The sequence below is a fragment of the Aotus nancymaae genome, unplaced genomic scaffold, assembly GCF_030222135.1.
Source record: "Aotus nancymaae isolate 86718 unplaced genomic scaffold, 86718_ANA_hifiasm-v0.15.2.pri h1tg000076l, whole genome shotgun sequence".
In the NCBI taxonomy this organism is placed as follows: Eukaryota; Metazoa; Chordata; class Mammalia; order Primates; family Aotidae; genus Aotus; species Aotus nancymaae.
In genome coordinates this window covers 13,525,709-13,533,576 of record NW_026988491.1, presented here as the reverse complement: position 1 = coordinate 13,533,576, position 7,868 = coordinate 13,525,709, and the positions used below count along the sequence as shown (strand labels likewise).

Below are 7,868 nucleotides of genomic sequence, written 5' to 3'. Positions count from 1 at the left end.
CCCCATTTGTGAAATGGGGGTGGTGAGAGCTCCTCTTGAGCCTGCATGTCGTGCAGGTCAAGTGAATTATTGCACCTAAAGGCTGTGCAGCCGGCTGCCCAGCTCTGCAGCCAGGGGCACATGGAGTTTGCTCTTATGAAAACTGGTGGAAAGTTTGTGACTTTTTTTTTTAATTTTTATTTTTTGAGACAGAGTCTCACTCTGTTGCCCAGGCTGGAGTGCAATGGCACAATCTCGACTCACTGCAACCTCCGCCTCCCAGGTTCAAGCGATTCTCCTGCCTCAGCCTCCTGAGTAGCTGGGATTACAGGCACCTGCCACCATGCCCAGCTGAGTTTTATATTTTTAGTAGAGATAGGGTTTCACCATGTTAGTCAGGCTGGTTGTGAACTCCTGACCTCAGGTGATCTGCCTGCCTCGGCCTCCCAAAGTGCTGGGTTTACAGGCGTGAGCCACTGTCCCGGCTGATTTTAATTAATTAATTAATTTATTTATTTTTGAGGCTGGGTCTCCCTCTGTCACCCAGGCTGGAGTGCAGTGGTGTGATCATGGCTCACTGCATCCTCGACCTCCTTGGCTCAGGCGATCCTCCAGCATCAGCCTCCCGAATAGCTGGGACTACAGGTGAACACTACCACACCAGGCTGATTTGGGTACGATTATTATTTTTTGATAGAGATGGGGTTTGCCAGGTTGCTCATGCTGGACTCCAACTCCTGAGCTTAAGTGATCCACCTGCTTTGGTTCCCCAAAGTGCCAGGACTACAGGTGTGAGCCACTGCTCCTGCCTAAGTTTGTGAATTTTATCCCATGTCTGGCTTCCCATTCTTTTGATGGGCCCACCCTGCTTCCCGCAGTTACAAGCAGTCTCCTCTAGCACGCTGGGATCCCCACCAAGAGGAGCTGCTTGCTCACTGCCTGTCCCGCTCTCCCTCCCACCTCTATCCGTTCCAGACTCCCCAGGCACGCCCTGAGAAAGTGACGGAAAGGATGCCCTGATTTGGAAAGGGCTGGCAAACCCACACCTATCCCATAGTTTCCCACCTATGGCCCCACCACAAGCAAATGGCTTCTGTCTCTGGGGTGGGGGTGGACCCCGGGCACCCCCGTGAATCCTTGGGCTGCTTCCAGCCCTGCATAGCCTCTCCATGTAGTCTGTTTAGTTTTGTGCATATGCATGATGACATGAAGAAGGCTGGGCAGCTCCCATCCAGGCACCCTGGGAGGCATCGTGTGGCTGGTAGGTGGCAAAGGTGTGAGCTTCAGCATCACAGCCTCGGATCAAATCCTGACCCTGCTGCTTCCTTGCTGGGTGGTGCTGGGAAAGCCAGCATGCTTCTCTGAGCCTTAGTCTCCTCTCCTCCCCAAAACGAACAGATCAGAGCACCAGGAGGGGGTCAGGGCTCAGCCAGCCTCCCTTTCCTTGCTGGTCAAATGGTCATCACTGTCCTGCCCCCCTCCTCGGGCTGTCAGTTCAAGAGCATACTTGGCCCAGGCCGAATGCTCTGCAAGGGAGGCTGTCCTGATGACCACTCACTCCAGGCCCAGGAGGCGGGCAGCAAAGGACGCTGTCAGGATGGACCTTCTCTGGGGAGGGCCAGCCTTCAAGCATCAAGGTAAGGGATGGCCCAGATCCCTGTTGGGGTCATCTTCCAGCCCATCTGGCCCAGCTCCCCTCACCCCAGGATGGTTTCACTCCAATTGCAGCCAGCTTCCAGGCAGGTAGGTAGATCCGAGCTGCCCCGTCCAAACATCCTCTTCCTCGTCTGGAGCCTGGAGGAGCTAAAAATGCATCGGCTCAGCCCCAGGAAAACAAACACTGCGCTTCCCTTGCCTTTGTGTACAGGACAAGGCCCAAGGCCACAGGGTGGGCTCCTCCAGGCTGGCTTAGGCCTCGGGGTCCATCTGCCTGCCATCCTGCGGGTCTCCCCTCCCGCCTCCCTGGCACTCACTGCCCAGTGGCCAGAGCCTCTTTACGGTGAGAAGGTCTGACAGAAGTGGTGGGGGTCCTATGGAAAGACAACCTCCACCTTCTCCAGGTGAAGGCCTGTGGTCCCTCTCCTAGCCCTGGCCCTGGAGCTCGGAGGCAGATTTGCATGTGAGTGTGTGTGTGCGTGTGCATGTGTGTGCATGCACAGCCAGTAGTAATAATAACCATCACTGTGGGGTGCTCACTCCAGGCTTTATCACTGCAGGAGCATTAACACGTTTAACCCAGAGAGGTAGGGACTACTGTTACCCACATGCTACAGATGAGGAAACTGAGGCTCAGGAAGGTTAAGAAATTTGTGGCCGGGTGAGGAGGCTCATGCCTGTAATCCCAGCACTTTGGGAGGCCGAGGCGGTCGAATCACAAGGTCAGGAGATCGAGACCATCCTGACCAACATGGTGAAACCCCATCTCTACTAAAAATGCAAAAATTAGCTGGGCATGGTGGTGGACGCCTGTAATCCCAGCTATTCGGGAGGCTGAGGCAGGAGAATCTCTGGAACCCAGGAGGCAGAGGTTTCAGTGAGCCAAGGTTGTGCCATTGCACTCCAGCCTGGCGACAGAGCGAGTCTCTGTCTCAAAAAATAAAAATAAAAATAAAAAATAAAGTTCACAGAACCAGTAGATGAAAGAGCAAGGCTTTGAATGAGGTGGTCTTTGATGGGAAGCCTAGTCCCCTGCCCTCTCTCAGCCTCACTTTCCTCATCTGTGCAATGGGCACATAAGATGGCAGTGGCTTCTCCCTGGGTGACTGTGAGGATGAGGCAGGCAGAGGGGAAGGAAGTGCCTTGTGGCCAGCCAAAGGCCCTGTAGACAGGGAGGCAGGGGATGGGGCAGCAAGGGGTGTGGGTGAGCTGGTGAGGGCCATGCGGCGTGGGGTAGGGACTGGCATCTTGGACCATTTGTGGCACGGCCTTGGATGGTCCCCAGCTTACAGCCCCACTTCCTCTCTATCAAGTACGGAGAGGCAGAGCTGCCTGGCCCAGGTGCGGCTGGCCCCTCTCCGTGGAGGGCAGGCCCCCAGTGCTCGTCACTCTCAGCCTTCTGGACTTGAGGGTGTGAGTTTGCCCCTGGGATGGAACACAACTCCTTCCTTGCTATTTCTTCACCCCAGCCAATGTCCTGGGCCCCCACGTGAAGGGCGTAAGATGCTCTTCATGGACGAGGGCTTGGAGAGCGCCGAGCACACAGTCTAACCTTGGGCAGTGCCCCCGCCCCCCAGGGCTGTGGCCATGCTTTTTCTTCTTGGCTCAGACCTGACTTAGAGTGGAGAGTGGAGAGTTATGGGGGTGTGGGCCCCCCATCCCTTGCTCTGCTGAAGAAACTGATTCCTCAGTGGCCCGATTGCGAAGATGAGCGGAAGCCTTCCCGGTTCTCCCATTCAAGTGCTCCTCAGGCCCAACCCTACTGAGATTCTGAGATTGGATGAGACCACATGCATTCAGGGTGGTCTTCCCAGAACTGCAGACCCTTCCCAGTTCTGATACCTCAGGAGGCGGAGCCCCTCGGCCTTGTGCTGCCAAGCTTGGAGGCTCATGCTACAAGCCCCCAACTGTTTCCACCCTTTAGGAAGGGCCTGGCATCTCTGCAATAACTGGTCAGGACTCAGAGAGAGAAACAGGCAGGGTCTTAATCATTTATTCATTCCTTCAGCAAGCAGACCCTTCTTGAACAGCTACTGGGAGCTGGCGGGAGGCCCTGGAACACCCTGGGCTCAGTCTAGTGCTAGACTGACAATCGGGCCATGAAGAGGCCAGGGGTGCATGCTGTGGGAGCCTGGGGCAAGTGCCAAGACTGGTGGGCCTTCTGGAGGAGGTGCCTGCTATGCCCAGCCTGGCAGGAGGAAGAGGAGCAGGTGTTCTTTATTTATTAAAAAAGTATTTTTAGGCCGGGCATGGTGGCTCATGCCTGTAATCTCAGCACTTTGGGAAGCTGCGGGTGGGGGCAGATCACTTGAGGTCAGGAGTTCAAGACCAGCCTGGCCAACATGGTGAAACCCTGTCTCTACTAAAAATATAAAAATTAGCTGGGTGTGGTGGCACGTGCCTGTAGTCCCAGCTACTTAGGAGGCTGAGGCAGGAGAATCATTTGAACCTGGAAGGCAGAGGTTGCAGCAAGCCAAGATTGCACCACTGCACTCCAGCAAGACTTCGTCTCAAAAAAAAAATATCCAACGTTTTCAGAGGTGGAGTGTCACTCTGTCACCCAGGCTGGAGGGTAGTGGTGCAATCTTGGCTCACTGAAGTCTTGAACTCCTGGGCTCAAGGGATTCTCCCTCCTGCCTTAGCATCCTGAGTAGCTGGGGCCACATTCAATTTTTTTTTTTTTTTTGGTAATTTTTTTAAAGAGATGGGGTCTTGCTATGTTGCTCTGGCTGGTCTTGAACTTATGGCTGCAAGTGATTCTCTGGCCTCGGCCTCCCAAATTGCTGGGAATACAGGTGCGAGCCACTGCCCCTGGTGAGGTGTTCTTTAGAGACTGCTCCCCTGCAAGGAGAGGGTACAAAAAAGGGGATTTTAGCACAGCACTCAGGCCTGGCTGGCGTACAGTCCCTGCCACCTCTGCTATGCCCTCTGCTGCCACTTCTAACCCATGTACTGGCACCTGCATTGCCATGGTTTGCGTCTGTCTCACTCAGAGCCTGGGAAGTCCCTGAGTGCCAAGGCTGGGTCTCCTTCCTCATTCCATTTCTCAGTGCTTCACACAGGGGCTGCACACAGTAGGTGTTCCACACTGCTGCTTCTAGTAGTCTTCCCTCTCCCCCAACTTGTACTAAGTCAGAGTTCATACAGGTCCAGCATTTACCTTTTAGCTGGCAGAGCATATTCCCATACATGAATGCATGTAGTGTGCACCGAAGCAAGCCCAGTGTCAAAAGTGTCATCGTTGTCATCAGCATCACCCACCAGAAAACAGCACAGCACGGTGGTTTCAGCATGTGGGCTCTGTAACTGGTCTGCTCAGATTCAAGTCCTGGCCCTACCACTTATGGGCCGTGTGACCTTGAACAAGTTTCTTGGCCTCTCTGTGCTTCCGTTTCCCCATCTGTAAGATAGGAATGACATATCTCACAGGAGTATGGAGAGGCTACGGTAGAGTAGGAAAAACATTACCTACCACATTAGTCAGCTCCCTACTCATGGTAGCTGTTACCATTCTATTTATAGAGAAGGACACAGAAGTTCAAGGTCAAGATGACCCAGCTATCCGGTGGAACATGGTTTTTATCTCTGAGTTGTTAGACGTTAGATTTCACATACAGTGTTTAGGGATAATCTCCTCCTCCCCTTGCCCCACCTCCCTTGTCACCTTGTCTCCTAATTTATCTGTTTATACATCTGGTTGTCCTTCTCAACGGGGCTCTTCAAAGATAGGGGCCTGAATTAGGTTGGTTCACTCCTGTCTCCCCAGGGTCTAGAGCAGTGTGGGGCCACCAGTCAACTCCAAGGCTGCATGGAAGAAGCCACACACTAGCTTCCTGCTAAGGTGTTCTGCTGAGCACCTCCACACAGAGGACCTCATGGGCACCTCCAGACCACTCTACGAGGTGGGGGAAAATTCTCTACATCTGTCCTGAGGTACGATAAACTGCACACATTTTGTTCTGATGTATATATACACCCATAATCCCATCACCACCATCAAAAATGACAAACATTTCCATCACCCCTAAAATTTTGCCATGCCTCTCTGATATCCCTTGCTCCTTCCAATTCTAGATTTATTTATTTTTTTTAGAGATAGGGTTTTGCTCTATTGCCTAGGCTGGAGTGCAGTGGCACAATCATGGCTCACTGCAGCCTCAAACTCCTGGGCTCAAAGCAATCCTCCGTCCTCAGCCTCCTGAGTAGCTAGGACTACAGGTGCGTGTCACCACACCCAGCTCCAGTTTATAGATTCATCTCCAGTTTATAAAGGAGGACACTGAGGTACTGAGAGGTTAAAAAACCTTCCCAGAGACACTTGTCCAGCAAGTGGCCACTCCAGGATTTGAACAAAGGTGATGTGTTCTCAGGCTGCCTCTCTGCCTCTGTGCCATGCTGCTGAGTAGTAGTCAGCAGTGGGCGGGTGCCTGCAGTGGTCTGTAAAGACCACCTGAGATGTCCTCCCTCCTCTGTTCCACCCTGTCCAGGTCCAAGAAGACAGTTTAGGAAGAGACTGCAGGTGTGACTCTCTGTGTGCTCCTGTATGAGAAGCAGGCTGGCACCCCAAAAGGATGGATGACAGACAGAGACTGTGCAAGCAGAGGAGATAAGGGGGCCGGAAAGCCCGGAGGCTGGGTGATGCAGGAGCCTGCATGTCCCAAGGAGGGTGCTGGGCCCAGCGTGAGTACGTGTGACTGTGACTGAGACAGTGTGACTGCCGAAGGCAGGGACATAGCAGCTCCCTGACTGGGGGTGGAAGGTGTTAACTGTGTGAAGGCTGGTTGTGGGTGGGTGGGCTCTGGGCCTCGAACCCGGGGGCTGAGGGAGATAGTAAACAGCAGGGTGACTGGCAGGAGGATCGTGTTGGTAACCCTGGGAAGATGCAGCAAGGCTGTGGGGGATTGTGTGACTTTGCAGTTCAACACATTCAAATTCAGCCAATGCTGGCAGGGCCTGTTGTGCCAGGCAACCGGCGAGGAGGAGGAGACTCGGACCCAGCTTGCGGCTGAAGGGCGCTGGCTGCCTGGTTTTGTGGGTTCACCTTGTGGTGCCTTTTGCCCTTGCTGGCATTTAGTCCTCAAAATAGTCCCATCCTCACGTTGAGGTTAGATGGAGGGACACAGAGGAAAGTGACTAGCCCAAGGTCACCCAAGTGCCAGGGCAGGACCTGAATTCAGGCTCCCAGGCTGCAAAGCCTGAGTCCCTCCCCGCCACGCCTATGCCAGGGTGGAAATGTCTGGTCCTGGAGGGGAGCTTGGACTCCTGGCCTTGGCTCTGGAGATATCCCCCTGGACCACGTGGGCTCCTAACCTATCCATGGTCACTGTGCTGAGGCGCGGGACGGTGGGTCGCCCCTAGTTCTTCTTTTCTTGGGGCCAGATTCATGGACGGAGGGGCTGCTCGGCTCTCAGAGACCCCCTAAGCGCCCCGCCCTGGCCCCAAGCCCTCCCCCAGCTCCCGCCCCCCGCTCCTGGCGCTGACTCCGGGCCAGAAGAGGAAAGGCTGTCTCCACCCACCTCTCGCACTCTCCCTTCTCTTTATAAAGGCCGGAACAGCTGAAAGGGTGGCAACTTCTCCTCCTGCAGCCGGGAGCGGCCCGCCTGCCGCCCCGCGTGCCCGCAGCCTCCCCCGCTGCCTCCCTAGGGCTCCCCTCTGGCCGCCAGCGCCCATTTTTCATTCCCGAGATAGAGATATTTTGCGCGCACACATACATACACGCGCAAAAAGAAAAAAAAAAGCCAACCCTCCAGCCTCGTTGCAAAGAGAAAACCGGAGCAGCCGCAGCTCGCAGCCCGCAGAGGACGCCCAGAGCGGCTAGCGAGCAGGCGGGCAGACGGACCGACGGACTCGCGCCGCGTCCACCTGTCGGCCGAGCCCGGCAGAGCGCAGAACGGGCACGCCGCGCGCGCGGAGCAGCCGTGCCCGCCGCCCGGGCCCCGCGCCAGGGCGCACACGCTCCTGCCCCCCCACCCGGCCCGGGCGGGAGTTTGCACCTCTCCCTGCCCGGGTGCTCGAGCCGCCGTTGCAAAGCCAACTTTGGAAAAAGTTTTTTGGGGGAGACTTGGGCCTTGAGGTGCCCAGCCCTGCGCTTTCCGATTTTTGGGGCCTTTCCAGAAAATGTTGCAAAAAAGCTAAGCCGGCGCGCAGAGGAAAACGCCTTTAGCCGGCGAGTGAAGACGAACCATCGACTGCCGTGTTCCTTTTCCTCTTGGAGGTTGGAGTCCCCTGGGCGC

General features: G+C 55.3%; 1 long non-coding RNA gene across 1 annotated transcript; it reads right to left on the bottom strand.

The window, feature by feature from the left end:
- Nucleotides 1-3,612: 3,612 nt before the first annotated feature.
- On the bottom strand, nucleotides 3,613-7,034 carry LOC135271246 (uncharacterized). The gene is made up of 2 exons (XR_010339363.1): nucleotides 4,796-7,034; nucleotides 3,613-4,476 (listed from the first exon to the last, which is right to left on the bottom strand). It is a non-coding gene; the product is annotated as an uncharacterized LOC135271246 (long non-coding RNA).
- Between the last annotated feature and the right edge of the window lie 834 nt (nucleotides 7,035-7,868).